The sequence below is a fragment of the Hyperolius riggenbachi genome, chromosome 10, assembly GCF_040937935.1.
Source record: "Hyperolius riggenbachi isolate aHypRig1 chromosome 10, aHypRig1.pri, whole genome shotgun sequence".
Taxonomy (NCBI): domain Eukaryota; kingdom Metazoa; phylum Chordata; class Amphibia; order Anura; family Hyperoliidae; genus Hyperolius; species Hyperolius riggenbachi.
In genome coordinates this window covers 230390359-230400900 of record NC_090655.1, presented here as the reverse complement: position 1 = coordinate 230400900, position 10542 = coordinate 230390359, and positions in this window count along the sequence as shown.

Sequence of the window (10542 nt, the reverse complement as noted above, 5' to 3'; positions counted from 1 at the left end):
TGGTCGCATGGCAGTTGGAGATCAAAAAGACCCAGGAAAATCTTAAAAATCTGCAATTTGACTTAAAGAAAAGAGTGAATAAGTATGGCCAGTCTTGGAAACCAGGATTTCTGAAATCAAATCCGCAGTTGGCAAAACTTCAAAGTCAGATAAGTGAGCAAAGTGAGGCTCTGAAGAAGTTGGAAGCAAGTGGTGGCATGTTTTCGGAGGGTTTGAGGAATCAACAGAGGTTTTCTCAGATGAGTGGAGAAGGGTCTTGGAGTGCAGAAAGAGGAAATATGGAGAATAGTCTGGCACAGAATATCAGAAACATAGAATCTCCTAATGGACTTTCAGCAAGCCAGAGTGGAGTGGAAGTGAATACTATTGGGATTAAGCCTATGGCATCTGGAATAAACTTTAGCCAAATTCCAGAAATGCAGAGTATGCAGCAATCAATTAGTGGTTATTTTCCCTTTCAGTATGGTCCAAGTATGCACTTCCCGGGACAATTTCAGAATTTTTCTGGAAATCAACTAAATGCATATCATAATATGAATATGTTGTCAAATAGTGGTAATTTTCAAGGTTTGCAAAGTTTTCCCCTTTCCCAGACCTCTCCTCTTTTCCCCTTTGTTACCCAAAGCTTAAATCCTAATGTGCATTCACCTAATGTGGCTAATCCCTTTCCCAGGTTTGTCCCCCCTGTCTGTGTCAACCCTGTGAGTCCTCAGAGTTTCGTGCAGCCAGTAGTTGAAAGGGTTAATGAAATGGTAAAAAATAATGATAGGGAAGAAAAGAGCAATAGTAATGTTTCCCCTATAGGGGGTACTGGTAAGCATAGAGATGCGAAGGTTTCATTGCAGGAACAGACCTCTGCAGACCTGTTTTCCTTCAGGATGACACCAGGAGCGGCGGCGAGTGTGACTGGGCAAAGCTCTGCATCAGCGGTACATAGTATGCAGAGTGTGCCCATTTCCAAGATGGCGCCGGGTACCTTCTTCGGCGTGGGGGCGGATACCGGAAGTGCTGGAAACGTCACTTCCTTTCCAGCGGAGGTAAAGAAAGGGGAAATAGCGGCGACTTTTCCTAAAGAAAACAAAGGGGAGAGTGCGAGCGGTGCGGCGGTTTCGGCGGAGGGAGGTGCAGAGAAGCAAATTGTATCAAAGGACGTGGATACAAAAACAGTGAGTGTGGTCTCGGGAAACATGTCTGTAGAGGTCCCAGCAGCAAGTAACGCTACAAATGGCAGGATTGACCAGGTAAACAAAGTTTTGAGTATGCAAGGGCGGAAAAAAAGGGGAAATAGGAGTGAAGAGGATAATGGTGGAGCAGAAGGGAAAAGGAGGTTGGTGGGGAGGCTGGAGGAAAGCAGGAATAAGGATGGAAATGGGCAAATGAATATGGAGGGAGGAGGGAAAGTTGCTCATAAAGGTAATTTGGAGCAGGAAACAGCAAGGCAAAGTGGTGTTTTGTCTTATGCACAAATGGTTAAGCAAAAGAGTACTAATGCTAAAGCTCCAGGGGTGCAGGATGAAGCTGGTCAATGCTCCAGAAATAGGAGAAATTTGGTCAGAGTATGTTATGGTAATGAAGAAGGGATTACATACACAAGGAAAACGTTTATTCAGTTGTTGATGAAGATGGGGTTCCGGGCGGTGGATTTTTATGCCATCTTAACTCCCGAAACCCCCCCTTCTTATTTCGATGTCAGCTTTTTGTCCCCGACGGGTCTGGACACTTTCTGGGAGAAATATGAAAGTACATGGAAAAATAGTGAAGAGTGGAAAGGTTTGTTCCCCCAGACTGTGTCCGAACGGTCGTTGGACAAAAAGGTGACAATCGTGGTCCCGAATGAGTCCATCCCTGTGCATGACCTTATGGTATGGATTAAAAATTATGGGGTGCCTTTAAATGCTCCAAGGAAGGTGATGGACGAGTTCGGGATCTGGGGGGGTGGTTGGGAATTGATGGTAAGATTGAATAAGGTGGGAAATGTGGTCAAGCACATTCCCACATCAGTTTTTATAGGCAGAGATCGGTTGACGGTTTTTTACCAGGGGCAGCCTCGTGTTTGTCACAAGTGCAACTCGAGAAGTCACTATAGTATTTCCTGTCCAGAACAGAAATGTTCTCGGTGCCATGAGTTAGGGCACTTGGCAAAAGACTGTAAGTTAATTAGGTGTAGCATTTGTCTCAAATTGGGGCATCCATATTCCCAGTGTCCTGAGTCATGGTCCAATATGGATGAGGAAATACATAGAGAGATGGAAAAAATCGTAGTGGAAGAAGGTATAGAGGCTGCTTCTGGTAAAGAACCGTCACAGTCAGAATCCACCGTCCTGGGGCCCCAGTTGGTTGTTCCTAAGTTTTTATCAGTCTTGAAAGCACTGCCCCCGCCATCTCCTCCTCCATCCTTGATGGTTATGGATAAGAAGCAGGATAAAGGATTGGAAGGGGTTGTTGTCTCTAAGAAAACAGACTCCGAAGGGGAGAAAAATATCCTTTCAGTTCCTATGGAAGACATTTCTTCTAAGGAGAAGGAAATGTCCAGAGGAGCAAAGGAAAAGGAAAATAGGGGGGAGGAAGCTTTAATGGAAAAACAGGAGGAAGAAAATAAAAACTCAGATACCAAGAAAGATCTAGAAGGCACAAAAGAGGGGGAGGGAGGGTTCATAGAAGTTAAAAAGAGAAATAGACCAGGTAAGGAAACAAAGGTTAAAAAGGTGGTGGAACCTAAACCATTGAAAGATGTGAAATCTGCAAAAATGAGGAGGCAGGAAAGGAGGAAGGAGTTGGCGGAGAAAAAGGCAGCAGAAAAATTGGAGAAATGGGGAAGGAAAGAAAATTCTACATTACAGAACAAATATGACGTGTTGAGTGATGCATCAGAGAATGTAAATAGTGATGTGGAAAATGATCTTTCTGATGATGATAAAGAGAATCCTGTGGATATGGATGTATCTTCCTCAAGGGAGGAGGAAAGTGCAGTTTAGGAAAAGTTTAGGCAATCTCCCTTTTTATTTATCCTGATGGAGGTCCCCCCCCCTTTGAAACTAGCAACCATTAATGTTGCTAGTATGAGATCTGTAAGTGCTCGTAAGGAAGCCATATTTTTTCTCGGTCAGTTTGATGCCGACATTTTATTTTTGCAAGAGACCAGGCTTCAAACATTGTCTGACATCCGTGAGGTCAAGAGGGATTGGCACTTTGGTCCCTCTTATTGGTCTCTTGCGGCTGAGCCTTATACTGGGGTGGCGGTCCTTTTTAAGACCGATATGGTAACTTTCCGGCGGGTAAGTGAAATTGAGATGGGGCGATGTTTGGTCATGGACGTCTCTGTGAGGGGGCAGGACTTGAGGCTAATTAATATCTATGGTCCTCAGTCTGAGAGGGAGAGGAAGCGCCTCTTCACAGAGATCAAGCCATTCTTGTTTACAGCCCAGGAAGTAGTCTTTGGTGGTGACTTCAATACCATAGTTAGGCTCAAGGACAGGAGAGGTGCCAAGACTCGCCTGGGCTATGACAGTAATTTTTTGAATAATATGGTTAGGGATGCTGGTCTGGTGGATATGCATGTAAAGCACACCCCAGATGACACGGGGTTCACTTATTTCTGTGGAGAACGGAAGAGTAGGATAGATAGGTTTTTTGTTAAGGAGAGCTCTGCTACCTCATCTCCTGAGGTGCGGGTGGTAGAGTTCTCCGATCACTGTATTCTGTCTATGGTGTTGAATGTTTCAGATGTTCCTCCTAAGGGAAGGGGTATCTGGAGATTAAATTCGTTGCTATTGAGAGAAGAGAGTGTAAGACAATCTTTCAGGGATTTTTTTCAGGCACAGGTTACTTTGCTGGACTGTTGTGACAATAGGTCAGAGTGGTGGGAGATGGTTAAAAAGCGGGCAGCAGGTCTTTTCAAGAACCTAGCAAAAAGAAGAGCTTTTGGTAAATATGTTGCCTACCAACGCCTGAGGCGGAAACTTGAAATTGCTGTCTTGGGGGATGGTGATCCTGTAGAGATCAAAAGGATCAAGGACTTGTTGCACAAGAGTCTGTATGATCGGCATGCTTCTTTGCTTTTGGAGAGGGATTATGGTAAAAACCACTCACCAGACCCTTACCAGAATTGTAAACAGAGTATAGCAGTTAAAATCATTTATGGTCTCAAGGATAGTACGGGATCTCTGGTGAAGTCCAGAACAGGGATCCTGGAAATTGTGAGATCTTTTTATGCTGAACTATTGGGTAACAAGGACCTTGATGAGACAGTGATGGAATCTTTCTTGTGTGATATTCCAGGACTGGGAAATTTAGATGTTCCTCTTGCGTTTTTGACGGAAAGAATTTCTGCTCAGGAAGTGGTGAAAGCCATAGATCAGTTGGCGATCAAAAAAACTCCAGGACCAGATGGCTTGACGGCCGAATTTTATAAGGTTTTCAAGGACATTCTGGCTCCTGAATTGGCAGAGGTCTACAATCGCAGTCTTGCAGAGGATGAGCTTCCTCCCTCTATGAGAGAATCGGCAGTTATTCTTTTATCAAAGGGTAAGGATTCTTCAAGGATTGAGAACTGGCGGCCCATCAGCCTTCTCAATGTTGATCGAAAGATTCTGGCTAAAATAATTTTTTGGCGTTTAAGTCAGGTGGCAAATGAGGTGCTTTCTCACCAGCAGCATTGTTCTGTCCGGGGTAGAAGTACTTTTTCAGCCGTATTAACGGTCCGGGAGATTCTGGAGAGATGCAGGGCTGCTGGTTGTGGAAAATACTTACTGACGTTGGATCAAGCAAAAGCCTTTGATCGAGTCAATCATGAGTATCTGTGGAAGCTCCTTAGCAAGTATGGTCTGCCGGGGAGGTTTATTGATTGGCTGAAAATTTTATATAGAGGTGCTGAAAGTTTCCCGCTTGTCAATGGTTGGGTTGGGCAGACCTTTGAGGTTAGATCAGGGGTGTGCCAGGGGTGTCCTTTGAGTCCCTTGCTATATGCCTTTGCCATTGATCCTTTCATAAGAAGGATTGAGGGTGGAGCGTTGTGTGGGGTGCCGTCGGGCATAATTGGCGTACCTCCTCTCAAGGTTGTAGCTTATGCTGATGATGTGACTGTGGTGGTCTCTGAGCAGGAGGAGGCGGAAGGTGTTTGTGCAGAGATTGCCCGTTACTCATTAGCATCAGGCTCCAAGATCAATCAGGACAAATGTGAAGCTTTCTGGATGGGTAAGGAAAATGAGAACTTCCTGCTTCCGGTCTCTTTTCCGGCACCAAAAGAAAAGATTAAAATACTTGGCATAGAATTTGGCCTGGGTGATTATAGTCACCGAAATTGGGAAAGCAGACTGAAAAATGCCGAGGCTAAGGTGATCCGCTGGAAAGGTTGGCGATTGACTTTCAGAGAAAGGATTGACATAATCAAAACTTATTTGATTCCAATTATGTTATATGTCAGTTTTGTCTGTATTTTGCCAGTATCTCTTCACACAAGGATCTACAGCTTGTTTTTCCAAATGCTTTGGGGAAATAAGATGAACCACGTAAAGAGGAATATCACTTATCGACCGAGGCAGAAGGGTGGCTTAGGAATGGTCAACCCGGTGGTTTTCTTTTCCTTGTTATTTATTAAAAACAACTTTGGTAGAATGTATGCAGAGGAACTGCCTGGATGGATGGGTATTTTACAGTCCTGGTTTAAGCCTTTTCTCAGGCAATGGGAAAGTGGTGGTTTGGTGAAAAGACTGAGAGCCAATGCTGATTATCTTCCGGCCTATGTTGCACCGTGTCTGAGAGCTATTCGGCAATGGGAACTGACGAAGGAGGATATTATTTCGATCCCTAGGAAAATCCTGGTGGAGAGAGTGGTTGAGACCTTTTTTCAGGACTCATTGGCCCTGAGAGATTGCCCAAGCCCAATTATGGAGGAGGGTTTGCGCTTGCTATGTTCTCCTAGGATACCTAACAAATTCAGGGATTTGGCTTGGCTCTCTTTTCATGGCAGACTCTTTGTTAGGGGAAATTTGAAGTTCATAGGAGATCGGGATCGTGGTTGTCCTCATGAGGAATGTGGTGGTGTGGAGGAGACCATGGACCATTTCCTTTTGAACTGTTCCTTTAAGAAAGAGGTGTATAAACAGGTGGGTAGGGCTTTAGGTATTCCTTTTCTTGAGCGGCTTAGTTATGCGGAGTGGACATATGGGGCATTCAATAACCGGGGGTCATTTAATTTGGACACATTATTTTTAGTTAGTTTAGTGATTCGGTATTACACTTGGCATGTACGGTGTCAAATTACGGTACATCAAAAAGTCCTCCCTGTCCAGGTGGTGGTGCATGGCATTATTGGTGAGGTTGGGAAAATTCGGGGTCTTGAGGAGAAGAGGTTGAGTCGGGAGGAATGGCGTCTGTTTTGGCAGAACTTCAGACCTCCTTGATTTGGCCAAATCTCCTTAGTGGTGAGCTTTCTATCTCTCTTTCACGTAGATAGATGACTCAAATTTAAGAATGGCTTGCAAACATAGGAGGAGTGAGATTGCTTAATCTTTCTTATTGAAATATGTAAAAAGTGTAAATATTATACAGTGTATATAGTGTGGTACGTTGAAGTTAATTAATTGAGATTCAATTTATTGGGTTCTTGAGTTTTTCTTCCTTTCAGGAATGGACTTGATATGGACTGAATATTAAGTTAATTTGGGGCCAGAGGCCTAGTGTTTGTTATTGTATTTATTTTGGTTATTTTCATATTTTTGTATAAAATAAGTAGTGGTATTCTTAATAAAAGAATCACTATGCATTGCCTGCTGCCAGTGCCACACGTCACTCCACCTCCTCCTGCTGCTGTTGTATTTATCCTGCTGCTGTCAGTGGTCCCACCGCCAGAGTCCACACTATGCATTGCCTGCTGTCAGTGCCACACGTAACTCCTCCTCTTACTGCTGCTGTTGTATTTATCCTGCTGCTGTCAGTGGTCCCACCGCCAGGGTCCACACTATGCATTTCCTGCTGCCAGTGCCACACGTCACTCCACCTCCTCCTGCTGCTGTTGTATTTATCCTGCTGCTGTCAGTGGTCCCACCGCCAGGGTCCACACTATGCATTGCCTGCTGTCAGTGCCACACGTCTCTCCTCCTCCTACTGCTGCTGTTGTATTTATCCTGCTGCTGTCAGTGGTCCCACCGCCAGAGTCCACACTATGCATTGCCTGCTGTCAGTGCCACACGTCACTCCTCCTCCTACTGCTGCTGTTGTATTTATCCTGCTGCTGTCAGTGGTCCCACCGCCAGGGTCCACACTATGCATTGCCTGCTGCCAGTGCCACATGTCACTCCACCTCCTCCTGCTGCTGTTGTATTTATCCTGCTGCTGTCAGTGGTCCCACCGCCAGAGTCCATACTATGCATTGCCTGCTGTCAGTGCCACACGTCACTCCACCTCCTCCTGCTGCTGCTGTTGTATTTATCCTGCTGCTGTCAGTGGTCCCACCGCCAGGGTCCACACTATGCATTGCCTGCTGTCAGTGCCCCACGTCACTCCACCTCCTCCTGCTGCTGTTGAATTTATCCTGCTGCTGTCAGTGGTCGCACCGCCAGGGTCCACACTATGCATTGCCTGCTGCCAGTGCCACACGTCACTCCATCTCCTCCTGCTGCTGTTGTACTTATCCTGTTGCTGTCAGTGGTCCCACCGCCAGGGTCCACACTATGCATTGCCTGCTGTCAGTGCCACACGTCACTCCTCCTCCTACTGCTGCTGTTGTATTTATCCTGCTGCTGTCAGTGGTCCCACCGCCAGGGTCCACACTATGCATTGCCTGCTGTCAGTGCCACACGTCACTCCACCTCCTCCTACTGCTGTTGTATTTATCCTGCTGCTGTCAGTGGTCGCACCGCCAGGGTCCACACTATGCATTGCCTGCTGCCAGTGCCACACGTCACTCCATCTCCTCCTGCTGCTGTTGTACTTATCCTGTTGCTGTCAGTGGTCCCACCGCCAGGGTCCACACTATGCATTGCCTGCTGTCAGTGCCACACGTCACTCCTCCTCCTACTGCTGCTGTTGTATTTATCCTGCTGCTGTCAGTGGTCCCACCGCCAGGGTCCACACTATGCATTGCCTGCTGCCAGTGCCACACGTCACTCCACCTCCTCCTGCTGCTGTTGTATTTATCCTGCTGCTGTCAGTGGTCCCACCGCCAGGGTCCACACTATGCATTGCCTGCTGTCAGTGCCACACGTCACTCCACCTCCTCCTGCTGCTGTTGTATTTATCCTGCTGCTGTCAGTGGTCCCACCGCCAGGGTCCACACTATGCATTGCCTGCTGTCAGTGCCACACGTCACTCCTCCTCCTACTGCTGCTGTTGTATTTATCCTGCTGCTGTCAGTGGTCCCACCGCCAGGGTCCACACTATGCATTGCCTGCTGTCAGTGCCACACGTCACTCCACCTCCTCCTGCTGTTGTATTTATCCTGCTGCTGTCAGTGGTCCCACCGCCAGGGTCCACACTATGCATTGCCTGCTGTCAGTGCCACACGTCACTCCTCCTCCTCCTGCTGCTGTTGTATTTATCCTGCTGCTGTCAGTGGTCCCACCACCAGGGTCCACACTATGCATTGCCTGCTGCCAGTGCCACACGTCACTCCACCTCCTCCTGCTGCTGCTGTTGTATTTATCCTACTGCTGTCAGAGGTCCCACCGCCAGGGTCCACACTATGCATTGCCTGCTGTCAGTGCCACACGTCACTCCTCCTCCTACTGCTGCTGTTGTATTTATCTTGCTGCTGTCAGTGTGGTCCCACCGCCAGGGTCCACACTATGGATTGCCTGCTGTCAGTGCCACACGTCACTCCTCCTCCTCCTGCTGCTGTTGTATTTATCCTGCTGCTGTCAGTGGTCCCACCACCAGGGTCCACACTATGCATTGCCTGCTGCCAGTGCCACACGTCACTCCACCTCCTGCTGCTGTTGTATTTATCCTACTGCTGTCAGAGGTCCCACCGCCAGGGTCCACACTATGCATTGCCTGCTGTCAGTGCCACACATCACTCCTCCTCCTACTTCTGCTGTTGTATTTATCCTGCTGCTGTCAGTGGTCCCACCGCCAGGGTCCACACTATGCATTGCCTGCTGTCAGTGCCACACGTCACTCCTCCTACTGCTGCTGTTGTATTTATCCTGCTGCTGTCAGTGGTCCCACCGCTAGGGTCCACACTATGCATTGCCTGCTGCCAGTGCCACACGTCACTCCACCTCCTCCTCCTGCTGCTGCTGTTGTATTTATCCTACTGCTGTCAGAGGTCCCACCGCCAGGGTCCACACTATGCATTGCCTGCTGTCAGTGCCACACGTCACTCCTCCTCCTAATGCTGCTGTTGTATTTATCCTGCTGCTGTTAGTGGTCCCACCGCCAGGGTCCACACTATGCATTGCCTGCTACCAGTGCCACACGTCACGTTTTCAGTTTTGTTTTTTTAAGTACACCTATTTCAATGTGAATTCACTTTAAAAAAACCACACAAAAAAACCCCGAATTCATGAATACGAATTTTTAACGAATTTTTAGGCGTAACCTCGAACCGAATATGAACTCGAACCGAATTTCGTGGTCGAAGGCGAATTCGAATGTCATGCGGACCCGAATTCGAATGTACCCGAACCGAATTTTGGTACATCTGAGCATGCCTGGCTGCAACAACAAAACGGAAGTCATGTACATGTGCCCATTCCCCTTCGTGATCATTACCTTGCCCTGGTGAAGGGGCTTGCGCGTATCACAATGAAGCAATGACCACCGGCTATATAAGTGTCTCGGGGGGGGAGGGGGGGCACACCCATGATAATAAGGTTGTTGCTTAATTGTGGACAGACCAAATTTGATCAGCTGGACAGTCACTGTTCTGTCAGTCAGCTACCTCAGCCCGGCGACCATATGGGCTTGAAAACCAACATGGCCTGCACTCCCGCCATGGTGTGCACCAGTCCAGCATGGCCGTCACTACACAAACAGCTGTTTGTGGTGTGTTACACAGTGAGTTTGGTGTGTCAGTGTGATTGATGTATACCAGTGGTCCTCAAACTAAAGTCCGCGGGCCGAATGCAGCCCCTGAGGCTTTTTTAACGGCTCCCCACACACAACATGTATTACTTAGAGATGGTGCTTTCTACAATACCTAAGCTCAATGTTCTATTTTTCTACATTATTGTATCTATACTCCGGCCCTCCAGAAGTCTAAAGTATGTTGTCCCGGCCCTTGACCGAAAATGTTTGGGGACCCCTGATGTATACACATGCAAGATGTTACTTTAGGCCTGCAATTTAGCATTCAATGTGATTTTGGCCCTTAAAACGCTGCTTTGCGTCAAATCCAGATTTTTCTCCGGGACTTTTGGCGTCTATCCCTCTTCGCCATGCCCCCCTCCAGGTGTTAGACCCCTTGAAACATCTTTTCCATCACTTTTGTGGCCAGCTTAATTTTTTCTAGTTTTCCAAGTTTGCCTCCCTATTGAAGTCTATTGCGGTTTCTCTAAAGTTTGCGCCAACCGAACTTTCGCGGGAGGTTCGCGAACCAAAAAT